Source organism: Triturus cristatus, chromosome 10, assembly GCF_964204655.1.
Source record: "Triturus cristatus chromosome 10, aTriCri1.1, whole genome shotgun sequence".
In the NCBI taxonomy this organism is placed as follows: Eukaryota; Metazoa; Chordata; class Amphibia; order Caudata; family Salamandridae; genus Triturus; species Triturus cristatus.
Window position 1 is genome coordinate 517,503,234 of NC_140593.1, and position 15,658 is coordinate 517,518,891.

A 15,658-nucleotide genomic window follows, 5' to 3' on the forward strand; every position below is an offset into this window, starting at 1 on the left:
CATTCGTCACCCTAAGTGGGAAGGGTATGCCCAGACGTGGGTCCCGTGCTCACTACACCACTGGATTCAAGCTAGCCTGGCTGAAGAAGGGAGATACCCTGAAACCGGTCCCAGGATGCTTGTTTCCGGTCCAGGGAGGACCTAGCTTGGCAGTTCTGGCTCGACTGCTCCCACAAGGAACAGGGCCAAGACTGATTTGCATATGACTGGGTCCAAACTGGGGTGGTGTGGTGAGCAAAAGAATGATGGATTTAACCCAGATCTTTGTGACTGGGGATGATTGCTTGCATTGCCCAGAATTCCGTCCATCAATTGTTTCTTTTGCATTTGTCACCCTAAGTGGGAAGGGTATGCCCAGACATGGGTCCCATGCTCACTACACCACTGGATTCAAGCTAGCCAGGCTGAAGAAGCGTGATACCCTGAAACCAGTCCCAGGATGCTTGTTTCCGGTCCAGGGAGGACTTGGCTTGGCAGTTCGGGCTGGACTGTTCCCACAAGGAACAGGGTCAAGACTGATTTGCATAAGGCTGGGTCCAAACTGGGGTGGTGTGGTGAGCAAAAGAATGATAGATTTAACCCAGATCTTTGTGACTGGGGGTGAATGCTTGCATTGTCCAGCATTCCGTCCATCAATTGTTTCTTTTGCATTTGTCACCCTAAGTGGGAAGGGTATGCCCAGACGTGGGTCCCGTGCTCACTACACCACTGGACTCAAGCTAGCCAGGCTGAAGAAGCGTGATACCCTGAAACCAGTCCCAGGATGCTTGTTTCCGGTCCAGGGAGGACTTGGCTTGGCAGTTCGGGCTGGACTGTTCCCACAAGGAACAGGGTCAAGACTGATTTGCATAAGGCTGGGTCCAAACTGGGGTGGTGTGGTGAGCAAAAGAATGATAGATTTAACCCAGATCTTTGTGACTGGGGGTGAATGCTTGCATTGTCCAGCATTCCGTCCATCAATTGTTTCTTTTGCATTTGTCACCCTAAGTGGGAAGGGTATGCCCAGACGTGGGTCCCGTGCTCACTACACCACTGGACTCAAGCTAGCCAGGCTGAAGAAGCGTGATACCCTGAAACCAGTCCCAGGATGCTTGTTTCCGGTCCAGGGAGGACTTGGCTTGGCAGTTCGGGGTGGACTGTTCCCACAAGGAACAGGGTCAAGACTGATTTGCATATGGCTGGGTCCAAACTGGGGTGGTGTGGTGAGCAAAAGAATGATGGATTTAACCCAGATCTTTGTGACTGGGGGTGAATGCTTGCATTGTCCAGCATTCCGTCCATCAATTGTTTCTTTTGCATTTGTCACCCTAAGTGGGAAGGGTATGCCCAGACGTGGGTCCCGTGCTCACTACACCACTGGACTCAAGCTAGCCAGGCTGAAGAAGGGTGATACCCTGAAACCGGTCCCAGGATGCTTGTTTCCGGTCCAGGGAGTACTTGGCTTGGAAGTTCGGGCTGGACTGTTCCCACAAGGAACAGGGTCAAGACTGATTTGCATATGGCTGGGTCCAAACTGGGGTGGTGTGGTGAGCAAAAGAATGTTGGATTTAAACCCATATCTTTGTGATTGGAGATGAATGCTTGCATTGTCCAGCATTCCGTCCATCAATTGTTTCTTTTGCATTTCTTTTGCCTCCTTGCACTGGCGCACTGTGTACTGCCTAGTTCCAACTCAGGATTGTTTCTGTGCAGGTAGGGAAACCATCCTACACTAAACCAATCCTTAAAAGTCATTTCTCTTTTTCTACGTGTGATGCGGAATGCATTACACAAAGAAAAAGGAAGCAATGAGAAGGAATAAAGACATTTCTGCTCCTTATGCCTGGGTATGGCTCTTTGTAAATCTGGGAATGCGCCAAAATCCATTGGTGGATGCTTGTGAAGGCCCATACTCCATCTATGGAATGCCTGCCTGCCGCACTGTAACACAAGGCAGTTAAATGTTCTGCCTTGCGTTACCATGGATTTACTAAACCATGAAGTGCCGCACACTCTTAAAGAAGATATTAAACTAGAGAGGATCCCGAGAGGCCTACGCTCCAATATTTCCCCCACCTACGATGACTTAGAGGAAGATTTGCTCCTCGTTTGGGAAAAAGAACTTATAGGGCATTCCATGCGCCTTATGAATATTCTAATAGAAAATTCAGAGAGAAAAGTGCTTAAAGCTGCGGAGGAGGCTGATATTTTGGAAAAAGAAATTGCAGACATTAATCTACCAGAGATTACTAAGAAGAATTATGCGATTCTGGAAGATATACTTAATAAATTTGAAGAAGAGATAAAAGAAAAGAAAGCCCGTAAACTCAAACGTGATGAAATAGATTATCGCAATGGCAGAGTTTTCACTTTTGCCAAGAAATTTGATAATTTGGTCAAACAGGACCTACAAATTGGAAGTAGTAGATCATCTTTACTTAGTATAGTCAGTACTGCCTCTTCCAGAAGTACCTCTGTGATGGGAGCAGAAGGGACCACAGAGGGAACACCCAATGAAGTCATCGGTAGCAGTTTTTTAGGAGAAGTACAACATATTCGGATAGGCAACAAGGAAAACAACAACAGACAGAGAGAAGACATGAGAGGAAGACAAGGAGAGGGACTAGGGGGGGCAGCAAATCCAGACACAAGGGACAGAGTAAATACCCGCACATGGAGCAGGGCCAAATAATAACTAATGAGCACAATAAAATTCAGGTTATCAACCTTTCCAATATAATACTCTCGGAGGACATGATTTCTGTTCTAGGAAAGGGTATGAGTTTCTGTCCTACTGCTCAATGTGACATGACAGATGTGACAAATTGACTTGTATAAATTTACTAGGAGCTTAAAACTTAAGAAATATTTCTCCTCTAAAACCATGCTAAATAAACGATGTAACCCAGATGTGACTGTTGGTAATTTGTCAATACAGGATGTTAGTGATACAGCTTTACTTCTATCTATAACAGAAGATGAACGAGACCCAGTAACCATACATAGTGTATCACAAGATTTGGGATGTATTTCTGATCTCAGTGAGGACAGTGGCCTCAAACCTAAATCCAAATGGGTACCACAGTTAGCCCCTGGAAATAACATTGATGTATTTCATAAAGTGGTTACCAGGGAGCTGGATAGATTGGAAAACAACTTTAATCATCATAAACTCTTGTCCCATTTAGATAACTTGACACCCAGAGAAAGAGTAGCACTCAAACAACTTAGGTCGGACAACACTATTGTCATAAGAGAGGCGGACAAAGGAGGAAATATTGTTGTTATGAGTAGAGAGTATTATGTCGGCGAGATCATGAGTCAACTTAACAATACTTTGTGGTATAAAAAACTGCCAGGGAACCCCATCCCAAGCATCATGAGAACAATCAATGAACAGTTGAGTCAGTGGAACAGTGGGGGCTTACTCAATGATGATGAATATCGTTATCTATTAATAGATAAACCCAGGTACCCATGTCTATATACAGTACCTAAAATTCACAAGGAGAGAACAACCCCACCAGGAAGACCAATAGTATCAGGTATAGGAGGCCCAACGGAAAGAATCTCCGAATTTGTGGATACGTTTTTGCAACCCTATGTTAACAACTTACCTTCAACTACTAGGGATACCAGGCATATTTTGAACATCATCTCTGATATCTCTTGGGATGAATCTATGACTCTTGTTACTCTGGATGTAGTGTCCCTATACACTAATATTTTACATGACCAGGGTCTGTTAGCACTTCAACATTTTCTCTATAAAAGCTCAGTTGAATTTATGGGACACTCTGAAATGATCATTACTATGTCAAAATTGATCTTAGAACTAAATGTGTTCCTGTTTGACGGGGAATGGTATCAACAAATCTGCGGTACTGCGATGGGTTCCAGATTTGCGCCGTCGTTTGCCTGTCTCTTCATGGGATGGTTCGAGGCGACGCATATCTGGGGCCCCTCAGGAGCAGCCTGGCGGAACCATATTATGTACTTTGGTCGGTATATTGACGACTGCCTACTTATTTGGACAGGAAACATACGTGAACTCCATGAGTTTTTTGACCATCTAAATATTAATCTGTTCAACATGAAGTTCACGATGACACACAGTAGGGATAAAATTGGTTTCCTGGATGTAGAACTATTTATTGAAAATGGTAGTATCAACAGTAGAATGCACAGAAAAGAGACAGCGTGTAATTCGATCTTACACGCAGCCAGTGCCCCCCCTAGAACACAGATGAATTCTATACCCTATGGGGAATTCCATAGAGCACGCAGAAACTGTAGTAAGGATACAGATTTTCACCTAAATTTAATGGATATGGAAAGAAGGTTTACTGACCGGGGGTATGATTTGACAATAATAGACAAAGCAAAGAAGAAAGCATATTCCCATAACAGAAATGATATTCTTAAACCCCTTAGTACTAACACTGTATGTAAATTTAGACCAGTGAGAATGATTACTTACTATCATCCTTGGTCGCATAAAGTTTTCAAAATTTTGAAACACCATTGGAATCTGCTTACATCAGATCCTGATTTAAGTAAAGTACTGACCAAACATCCTAGCTTGACGTATCGGAAAGGGATAACCATTCGGAATCTGGTTAGTCCCAGTTATCCTATGAAAGATGTGGGCAACCTCACATGGCACCAAAAGAATAATCTGGGCGTTCACAAATGTGGGGATTGTAGCATGTGTAAATATGCACTTTCAGGAACAAGGGATTTTAAATTTAATGGGTCTAAGAAATTCTACATTAATCAATTTATAAATTGCAATACAAAATATGTGATTTATGTCATTATATGTAAATGCAATATGATATATGTAGGAAGTACGATCAGACATTTTAAATTACGAATTTCAGAACACTACAGGGCTCTAAAAAATTTGGATGAAAGATATCCAATTGTTCAACATGCACTGGAATGTGATCAACAGGATAAACACCTATTCTTCAGATTCCATGCTTTGGAGTTTATCCCTACTAACGTCAGGGGCGGCAACAGAGATTTAAAGCTACGCCAGACAGAAGCCCGTTGGATTCTGAAACTCCATGCGGTGGAACAGGGGATCAATATTGACAATGAACTTCAATATTTTTTAGGTACCTAATGACCCTGTGTTTCATCCACCACGACTATTTGATGTTTATATACTTGTATCTGAAATGTTATCTCAACTATGAACAGAGTTCGATGAAGATGTTATGATGTTTACTTTCTACTTTGAATGCTCATTTACCTTTCATTTATGTTATTGGAACTTGATAACCTCATATGATCTTCTAACATCAGACCGCCTATGTATACACAAGCTAGGATTGCCTGTTAGAAATGTTACATATAGTCACCGGTAGAATTATATGATCAGGCTGAGAATAATAAGATATATATGATTTGTGTTACATTTTACAAATATGTATAACTGTTACAAAAAAGAAAGAACTGACCGCAAAAGGTGAATATTGGAAATGACCATACATTGAATAAGATACTATATAACTCTATAATTAGATAGTAGAGATGCAAGTTCTATTTTCACTCTCTGAATCTTCTTTTCTCTGCATGCTGTAATTTTCTTTTTTTACTCTCAGCCTTACTGTAGGCATCAGATTGCTTTAGGTGAGTGGTGTGGTATAGGTTACCATATTGACGACTCTTTAACTTTCGATGCCCGCACAAGACAGGAATAATTTTAGATTTAGCTCATTATTTATTCTTTCATTGGAAGGACTAATGATGGCAAGTATCGTGTACTTTTGGATCTGGTGCTAGAGTATCGATTTTGTAGCGTTATGAACATGGGGCGTTTCTAACTTTTAAGTGCGGCCACTTTTAATTCAGATAATTAGACCGTCTTCCATTTAGGTTTTAGTTGTTTACCCATCTCGTTATGGCGCCTGCCGCACTAGTAGATGTATATTTGAACAATGTATGATGCCCACGCGGGTATCGATACTGCTCATACTCGTATATATCATTGGTTTGTTTAATCTAGATAAGAAACGATAGTTAGTTTACTTATTTAGTTACTACATATAATTTTTCGCAAAATAAAAATGAGTTGACGATAAGGGAAATGTATAATTCCGACATGGCGCTCACGCCCTTCGTACTAGACTGTCATTGATTCCATATCTTAGTCCTTCATCTACTTCTAGTCCTATATCTATTTAATCCCATTTCAAGATGGCGCGCGTTGTAAACGCCGACAAACATACATGAGGTTCAGTTTCAGGTCCTAGAGGTAAGCGCGGAACTGACTCTGTTTAATTATGTATGTTGCTTCCCTCTATAGGGTTATTATTTCTTAGCCCTTTATTTTATACGCTCATGAGATGCTTTATGTGTGCAGTACACTTTTTTCGGGTTACACTTTTTTTCGGGTTATAGATGCGGGTATTATGTTTTAAATTGTGCACATTACGTGGCTTTGGCTTGGTAACTTTAAGATAGACCACGAGTACCCCTAGCTCGTATCACCGTCTATACTAATTTGGAAGACGCCCAGTGCACATAGTACTTTTATCAGTTCTCCGGGACGTGGTATTTGTTTTGGGCACTTTACATGCTCCGGTCTTGATACTTAATAACTGATCACCCTTACTTTTTTCCCCTTTCACTTCTTGATAACTTTTTCCAAGTGCGTTTTTTTTGTTACTGCTAGTCAACTTAGTGCAAGATATGAATTACGTTCACACTAAACTATACACTTAGCTCTCCTTTGTATTTCGTTTGGAACTTAGGCTATATGGCTAACCTTGATGAACACTCATCGTTATTGCTACTGATGGATATATAATCTACTTGAATCGTCGAATAGGCTGAACTACCTTACGCAGGTATGCGCTATGGTCTTTGTATTGTGACACTGAACAACTCCTTTCATTATCGAATATTTAACATTATATGTTACCACTTTTACTCCATCGTAACTATTTCTCAAGGCATGAGGGTTATGAGAATATATAATTTGAGGTGATTAAAACTGAGATTGTTGATTGTCTCACCAACTATACTGTGCTTAACAAGACATTGAAGGATCTTAAATTGAATTTGGCGTTATCTTTATTATGCAGGAGTTGGAATTATACTTCTGCACTCTTCAATTTGGATTTAATATTTGCGTTATTGGTAAGTGTCAGCCATTGAAGATATTTCTTTATTTAGGTGCATGGGTATGTTGGTGGACTTATCGTGTATCACCAGCACCTTTTGGTTTAAGGGATAGCGTGAGGCTTTGCTTTTGACTATCTCTCACGTACTTGGGGTTTATTCTCCAGTAAATATCTTTTTTCTGGGACAACAGGTTTCTCTTAAATACTTTTGGACACATCTGACTGACCTATACTTCAGGCTACTCTACTAGTCTTTACATTTGGTGGAGTGTGTTCTCTATATATGTTACATCTATCATTTAGGTCTATTTTACTCTTCCCTTATAAAAACACTTTTGTTAAGGTTTTGTTTACTTTCCTTCTTTTTTCTCTACAAAATTCATTTGTGTAGTACACAGGACTCTTTAATTACCTCTTAAGTATAAGTTAGATTGAGACTAAAATGGCAATTGATTTTGGCATTTTATCTTGTCTTTAGCCCTGAGGAAGTCCTTGACTTACTGTCATCAGGACGAAACACGTGTTGGCATCCAGTGTGGTTTGAAGACTTGCTCGAAATATGAAAATGCGTGAAATAAATCTGAGAAGAATCTGAACAAGACTGGCATTTGGACTTTATTTTGTTAGGACATTTTTGCCTGTGCTCGGTTTACCTACCATTGTATCTGTCAAGGTGGACCGTCCACATTTACAATGTGCGGTGGTCGTTGTAAGGTAACCAGAAGCAGTGGCATTCGATGGAGATATCGTATGTGATTTGTCACTTCTCAGCACGGAGATTTTCCCTACCACCATCTTATTTTTGTGAATGCTTGCATTGTCCAACATTCCGTCCATCAATTGTTTCTTTTGCATTTGTCACCCTAAGTGGGAAGGGTATGCCCAGACGTTGGTCCCGTGCTCACTACACCACTGGATTCAAGCTAGCCTGGCTGAAGAAGGGTGATACGCTGAAACCGGTCCCAGGATGCTTGTTTCCGGTCCAGGGAGGACCTGGCTTGGCAGTTCGGGCTGAACTGTTCCCACAAGGAACAGGGTCCAGACTGATTTGCATATGGCTGGGTCCAAACTGGGGTGGTGTGGTGAGCAAAAGAATGATGGATTTAGCCCAGATCTTTGTGACTGGGGGTGAATGCTTGCATTGTCCAGCATTCCGTCCATCAATTGTTTCTTTTGCATTTCTTTTGCCTCCTTGCACTGGCGCACTGTGTACTGCCTAGTTCCAACTCAGGATTGTTTCTGTGCAGGTAGGGAAACCATCCTACACAAAACCAATCCTTAAAAGTCATTTCTCTTTTTCTATGTGTGATGCGGAAGGCATCACACAAAGAAAAAGGAAGCAATGAGAAGGAATAAAGACATTTCTGCTCCATATGCCTGGGTATGGCTCTTTGTAAATCTGGGAATGCGCCAAAATCCATTGGTGGATGCTTGTGAAGGCTCATACTCCATCCATGGAATGCCTGCCTGCCGCACTGTAACACAAGGCAGTGAAATGTTCTGCCTTGCGTTACCATGGATTTACTAAACCATGAAGTGCCGCACATTTAAGGACTTGCATTGCCTTGTGTCCCCCTGCATCTTGTAAGGACAACACAAGCCCTGAGTAAATCTGACCCCGGATGTTGGTTGCAGATACATGTTTCAAAGTAGATTGAGGCTTAAAAGCAAGGTCGGTTGCAAAGAATCTGTGCTTCTGTAGACAATAGATTATTTACCAGTAGATGTCTGGACATGAGCCTATAGTAAGTAGTAGTAGTAGATTGCCATAGACAAATTTTATGCAACAAGGACGTTTATGAGGTATTCCAAATTTCCAAAATTCCAAATTCCAAATTTTACTGAAGATTTTCAGGCACTGTAGATTGTTGAATAATGAAGAATGTAGAAAGATGACCCATTTAGAAGTGTTTCAACTCACAATGCAGTTGTAAGCATGGCTTTCCATAAATAGATATACATTTACTGAAAAAAACTAAAGGTTAAAGTAATGTTATAGTTAGGTGACGGAATGAGACAGAAACTGACATTTAAAAACCCCAAAACCACTGAAATCTGACAGTTATTGTTTAGTTAACTAATTATAACTTGTGCCCCGTCATGCACTCCTTATGACCTCATGTATTACATCACTTGTGACATGTTAAATGAGATCATTAATGATATTACTGATGAAATCATCCAATGACTTTTACAGTGTTCTATATAGGGTTTGTGGACTGTAATTAAATCAGTAAGCGTTATATGTGCCACATTTCCTCCCACTAACTAAATGATAATGGACATAACCTTTGGCTCATGCCATAGTTGTCAATTCACCCACATTTTCTGGATGTCACCTTCATTTGCTGGTATTCGATTGGCTAAAAAACAAAATGCCTCCATAGACTTTAATGGGGTCACACTTTTTAATCCTTGAAAAGCCTCCAAGAAAGTGTTTGTTCTCTATTGACCTTAATTGGATCACTCACTTAAAGACTTCATATGACTGGCAATTTTAGGTCAAGAGGTTAACAGGTATGTATTTGTCACTGTCCTTCAGCCAGGACCCATGGACAACCCTCTATTTTTTGGTAAAAAACAAAGCACACATTCATTAGGTGACCAGACTGGCATACAATCTTAGAGTCATGGTTACAGCCACACAGCGGATTAAACTATCTCTAAGTGGGTCACCCTTATGTTCTACATTATCCAATATTTTCAATGTCTCAAAATCTTCACAGAGGTCCTGCAAAAGAAAACATCCATACTTACTAAATGTCTACTTAACATAAAGTTTATCTTTAGCACTATATATCAATTTCTTAACATGGGCACGATCCCCAGGCACAAACTGGTGGATAGTCTTTTGTGAACAGAAGCTTTGTCTTTTTGACAGATTTTTGACAACAGGCCTTGACCTTTAACCTAAACCTACTTAGAAATGTGCCTCACACCAAGGGGCTCATTATGATGGCGAGCGGAGGCGGTACTGGCAGAAAATGTCATTTTCCGCACGCCAGCAGCGGTCCTCATGTCCGCCATATTACAATGGGCAAACACAACCAATTCCCAGTCCGCCGTGGTGCGACGTGAGGCACCATAAGAATGCACGCATCACCGTGACGGTGGGAGCCAATAGAGATCCACCGCCATGCGCAATGACATCTCGACCACCGTACAAATCACGATGCCCCAAACAGACTGTCACACCGCAGCGGAGAAACCACCCAACCGGAGACGGGGGAAGCACAACAGCGGAACAACAAACCAGACTCCCGGTCCCCTCCACCCGGTCCCGACTGCAATGGATTCAGCCTTACACGTCTTTCCGGTGCTGTACCTGATCCACTACTAGCAAGTAATGCACCGTCACAGACAATGCCGCAGGTAGGCAATCACACAACTCCGCACACAACCACAACACACAACACATGGGCTGAAATATGGTTCCTGTCCACACCAGACACACTTGTGGGGACAGGAACACATCCAGAAGTGTACCCACACATGTCCTACCTGTCCAGGTCACCCATCAACCACGAATTCACAGCAATCTCCCGGTCATGTCACCGCAGCGGTGCAGACGCGGGAAAGCATGTGCTCAATGTAGTAGGCAGGACCAGCACCAGGCATGGGCAGTACCCAAAGATCATAGGGCCACACCTCCACCCTTCACACACAAGGCCCCCCACACCCATTAGGGGATATGCGGTGTGTCCTTCCTGTGCTCCCCTGCACAATTAACCATCCAGGTGTACCCAGACACTGCACCACACACACCAAACAACCAGGGAGCCTTTCTCAGAAGGTGGGCTGAAGAGGAACACCCTGCACAGAAGCGCAGGGCCAGGGCAACCCTCCTCCCCACACCTACCCTCCACTCATGTCAAGCAAACTGAGTCCAGTCACAAAATGAACACTCACACTGCATATGAACATCCACTGAACTGTCCACACTGCCTGTCAAGTCACTCAGATACACCCCCACACTGACACACAGCCACATACACATACCAGATGCCAGCAGCAATGGAGGACAATAAATGGGATAGCCAAAAGTGAGGTGGACAGTGATGGAAAGCCATGGAGCAAGCCACAAAGCATGTGTACAACACATGCAAGAGAAGGTACATATCACAACACCCTAAGGTCATCACATCAGACATGGCTGGCACAGTGAGTGAAATTAAAAAACAGTGACATCTGTGCAACAACTCTGGGAGACAGCAAAGCCAGCCATGCATTGGCACAGAGATGAAAGGAAGTGACTGAAGTCAAACAGTGATCAGCCAAACATCTGTCACAACTTACTTGACATGTGTATGTCATCAGCACAACACACATGGCTCATTGTCACAACCCATGACTGTCAAACACAAGTGGGATCTGTTGGACTTGGCCCTTTTTGCAGGGTCATCCCTAAACCTTTTGCCTTTCTCCTAGCCTTTTTTCTGACATGGTGTTGGTGGTTTTAGGACTCTGGGCAATTTAGCACTGCTGTTCAGTGTAAAGTGTGTGTGCTCTCGGTGATAAATGTGGTAAGATTTGTCTACACCTGTTTGGTCTATTTAATTTACCCGTCAGTCCCTTGTAAAGTGGTAGCTCACATACCCAGGGCTGGTAAATTAAATGCTACTGGTGGGCTTGCAGCGCTGATTGCGCCACCCACCAAAGTAGCCTTGCAAACCTATCTCAGGCCTCTGCCATTGCAGGGCCTGTGTGCACAGTGTTACTGCTGCTGTGACGTGGCACCTAAAGTGTGTGCCATGTCCGTGACCCCCCTTGTACTGCATGTCAGTCAACCCTAAGGTAGGCCCTAGCTAGCCCTATGGGCAGGGTGTATTGTAGGTAAAAGATAGGACATGTGCCTTAAGTGTGTGACATGTCCTGGTAGTGACAAACAGCCATTTTGGTTCCTCACTACTGTGGGGCTGCCCTCCCATAGGAATGCATTGAAAGATGGGATGCAATCAAACAGGCACTTACCAGTAGGGATATGAAGGCGTTTTGGATCCTAGTTCGTACGGATAGCTCCACAGAGAATTCACCTATTGAGCCGAACATCGCTGCAGACACCTGGAAATTTAATTTCCAATAGCTGTATTCCACACAGGAAACCTCAGAGCTTATTGAGGGAACTTTGTCAACTTCAGAAGGGAATACCCTTGAAGATGTTGAAGGGTTCACTCTGACTGAAGTGTTGAGTGCAATTGGGAAGATTTCCCTTTGAAAAGACCCCGGTTTAGATAAGATCCCTGGGGATTTATTTTGGGAACAACCCAATATCTTGGGCCCCTATCTTTGGGTAATATTTAACACCATTTTAAATGGCGTGAAAATCCCGGATACCTGGTTAGGGGCTGACATTTTTCCAGTATATAAGAAGGGCTCACCCCTCCTGCCCACTAATTACAGGCCGATCAGCCTCATTGACATGACTCAGAAGTTGTTTGCCAGGATTGTCCTGGAGCCTCTCCAGTCCTGGGTGGACGAGCGCGAAATTCTGAGGGCGTATCAGGCTGGTTTTCGTAAAAACATTTCCACTATTGACCAAATCTTCAGGCTCCAATTATTATATTGGAAGATGGTGTCAATAGAGGGTGGGAGCCTCTATTTGATTTTCGTTGATCTTAAATCAGCCTTTGATTTGGTACCTCGAGATAAACTGTGGGTGGTTCTTGAGCAAATGGGCATTCCGCCCTACCTGCTATCTTTAATTAAGCGCCTCCATACTGGAAATTTTGCCCAGGTGAGATATGGGAAATATGGAGAATTAACACCCCCCGTTTCCCAGTAAATAGAGGTGTAAGGCAGGGGTGTGTTCTGGCCCCTACACTATTCTGTCTTTTTATTAACGCTCTGGTGTGTACGTCAGTAGTGGACAGGTCAGGAGTGTACTATACACAAACACATAGAGGAGTCACTCACAATGGGTAGGCATCAGAAGCAAAGCTAGGGGATGGTATGACTCCACATCCCACTTACCATACTGGAGCCAAAAATAGCTCAAGTAACAGCAATGCATGAGAAAACACACCCACAATGTCAGTGTGGCTGAGCAGGTCTGCACAGTGAGCACAAACAGCAACAAGACACATGGCTGATCAACAAAACACACCACAGACTTGGCTGCCACACACTCTGAATACTCATAACTGGCAGCAACAACAAGTAGGTGTACCCCAGGAGTGTCAGGACACACCAACACAATGCACAGCGCACAACCTACAACCACCACATATGCACACAATCACAAGAACAGGGCTGACAAATCAAACTAACAGGCACTCAGCTCCTGGGTGACACATGTGTGCAGTAGTCATTGCAGGGGCACACACACATCAACACTACTGACAAATTCACCCCTTCACACTACACACTTCGTGACCACCCAAGTGTACACATTGAAATGTACCCATGTGACTAGGATGACAGGCCATCACAAGATGACCATACATCAACACTGCTGTCCAAACATCAAGAAAGATCACACAGACATGATGGACCCTGGACAACATGCCTGCAATCCTGTGGATAGAATATGCCTCTGTGCTGGCATGGCATCCAAACATGACATGGGTACAATTTAGCAAACCACCATTTATTTAGCAAGGACACTGACAAAGCAGACAACAGGAGTAACTGTCTTTATTACATATTACACAGATAGGCATCAAAAGTAGACAAGAGCAAGAACAGTGGCCAGTCCACAGTTCAAAGTAGGCACATGTGTGCATGAGAACCTGCACAGGGAACGGGCAAACACAGTAATAAACAGCAAAGCCAGTGGCCAGCACAAAGTGCAAAAAAGGCACATGAGAATCTGCAAAGGGAATGGGCAAGCACAGTAATAAACAGCAAGGCCATTGGCCAGTACAAAGTGGAAACTAGGCACATGAGAATCTGCACAGGGAATGGGCGAACACAGTAATAAACAGCAAGGCCATTGGCTAGTACAAAGTAGAACAAAGTACATGTGTGCATGAGAAACTGCACAGGGAATGGGCATCAACAGTGATGAACAGCAAGGCCAGTGGCTAGTCCACAGTTCCAATGAGGCACATGTGTGCATGAGAGGCTGCACAGGGAGTGGGCATCAACAGTGATGAACAGCAGGGCCAGTGGCCATTCCACAGTTCCAATGAGGAACAAGTGTGCATGAGAGGCTGCACTGGGAGTGGGCATCAACAGTGATGAACAGCAAGGCCAGTGGCCAGTCCACAGTTCCAAGTAGGCACATGTGTGCATGAGAGGCTGCACAGGGAGTGGGCATCAACAGTGATGAACAGCAAAGCCACTGGCCAGTCCACAGTTCCAAGTAGGCACATGTGTGCATGAGAGGATGCACAGGGAGTGGGTGAGACTGTACACTGTCATGGTCAGCAACACAGCTAGGGGGATAACAATGGGCAGTCCTGGCACCGCTGTGGGTGAGACAGGTGTGTGAGGGGGACTTCGACTCAGACTTGGCTGTCAGTCGAACTGGGAGGTGGCTGTGTGTCGGGCCAGTTGGAGGACTGGACCTGGGAGAGAGAGGACTAGCTGAGGTAGAGGCATCAGTGACTTTGGGAGCCAGAGGGCTGCTTGGACCGGGTGGTGTGGTGGCACTTGGACGTGGAGTCATGCTGCCGTGAGACACAGTGTGGGTGGGAGATTGTGGAGGGGTGCCTTTCCACTTCTTGGGGAGTCGATGGGGAATGAGTGTCTTGGAAGGAGTGGGAAGTGGGGCAGGCACAACAGGCACACTCGCCACCAAGGCTGCAACAGGTGCAGCCGGTAGGCCTCCCTCTGGGGACCTGCTGGATCTGGCGGTACGCTTAGCCTGTCCTTGCTTTTTCCCCTCCATCACCTGTTGACCAGGTGAACCCCCTACATTGCCCTCCTTTACCTGCTTGACAGGTGTCTGGATGGGAGTTGAGATTGTGGGTGAATCTGCCTTAGAGGGCTTTTTCTGTGGACTCTTAGCAGACACCAGCTGCACAGCAGGCATGGGAACTGATTGCTTTTATTTGCAAGACGCTTTTGAGACAGGAGTGTCCTTGCCTGGGGATACCTTTGAGGCATGTTAGCCTAAGGCCTGCTTCTTGGCTTGATGACACTGAGTGTCACCTGAAGGACTTTTGCCTTTGTGCTCTGGGGTGACTTTAGTTGGTTTGGGGGATGGTGTCTGCGCTCTGGCCTGCTTGGGCTGCTGCTGTTGTGTGCTGTGTGTGGTGTATCTTGAGTCTGAGGTCTGTGGTGTGTGGTCACTCTCGTCAGATGTAGCCACTGGCAGGGGGGTGGCCAAAGGGATTGGTTCTGGACTCTGAGCCTGTGACAGCTGAATGGCTGCCGTCACTGTGGATGACAGAGACTGGATAGTCCTGTGCAGCCCACCCACGTCTGAATGAATGAAGGCAACTACCTGTGCCAATTTCTTGTCATGGTCCAGGAATGCATTAAGGAGAGTTTTCTGACCCACACACATCTGGTGCAAAAGGTCCACAGCCTCAACGCTGAGGGCAGCAGGGGAGGCAGGGGCAGGGGCAGCGGTGCCTCGGGGGAAGGACACTCTTCCC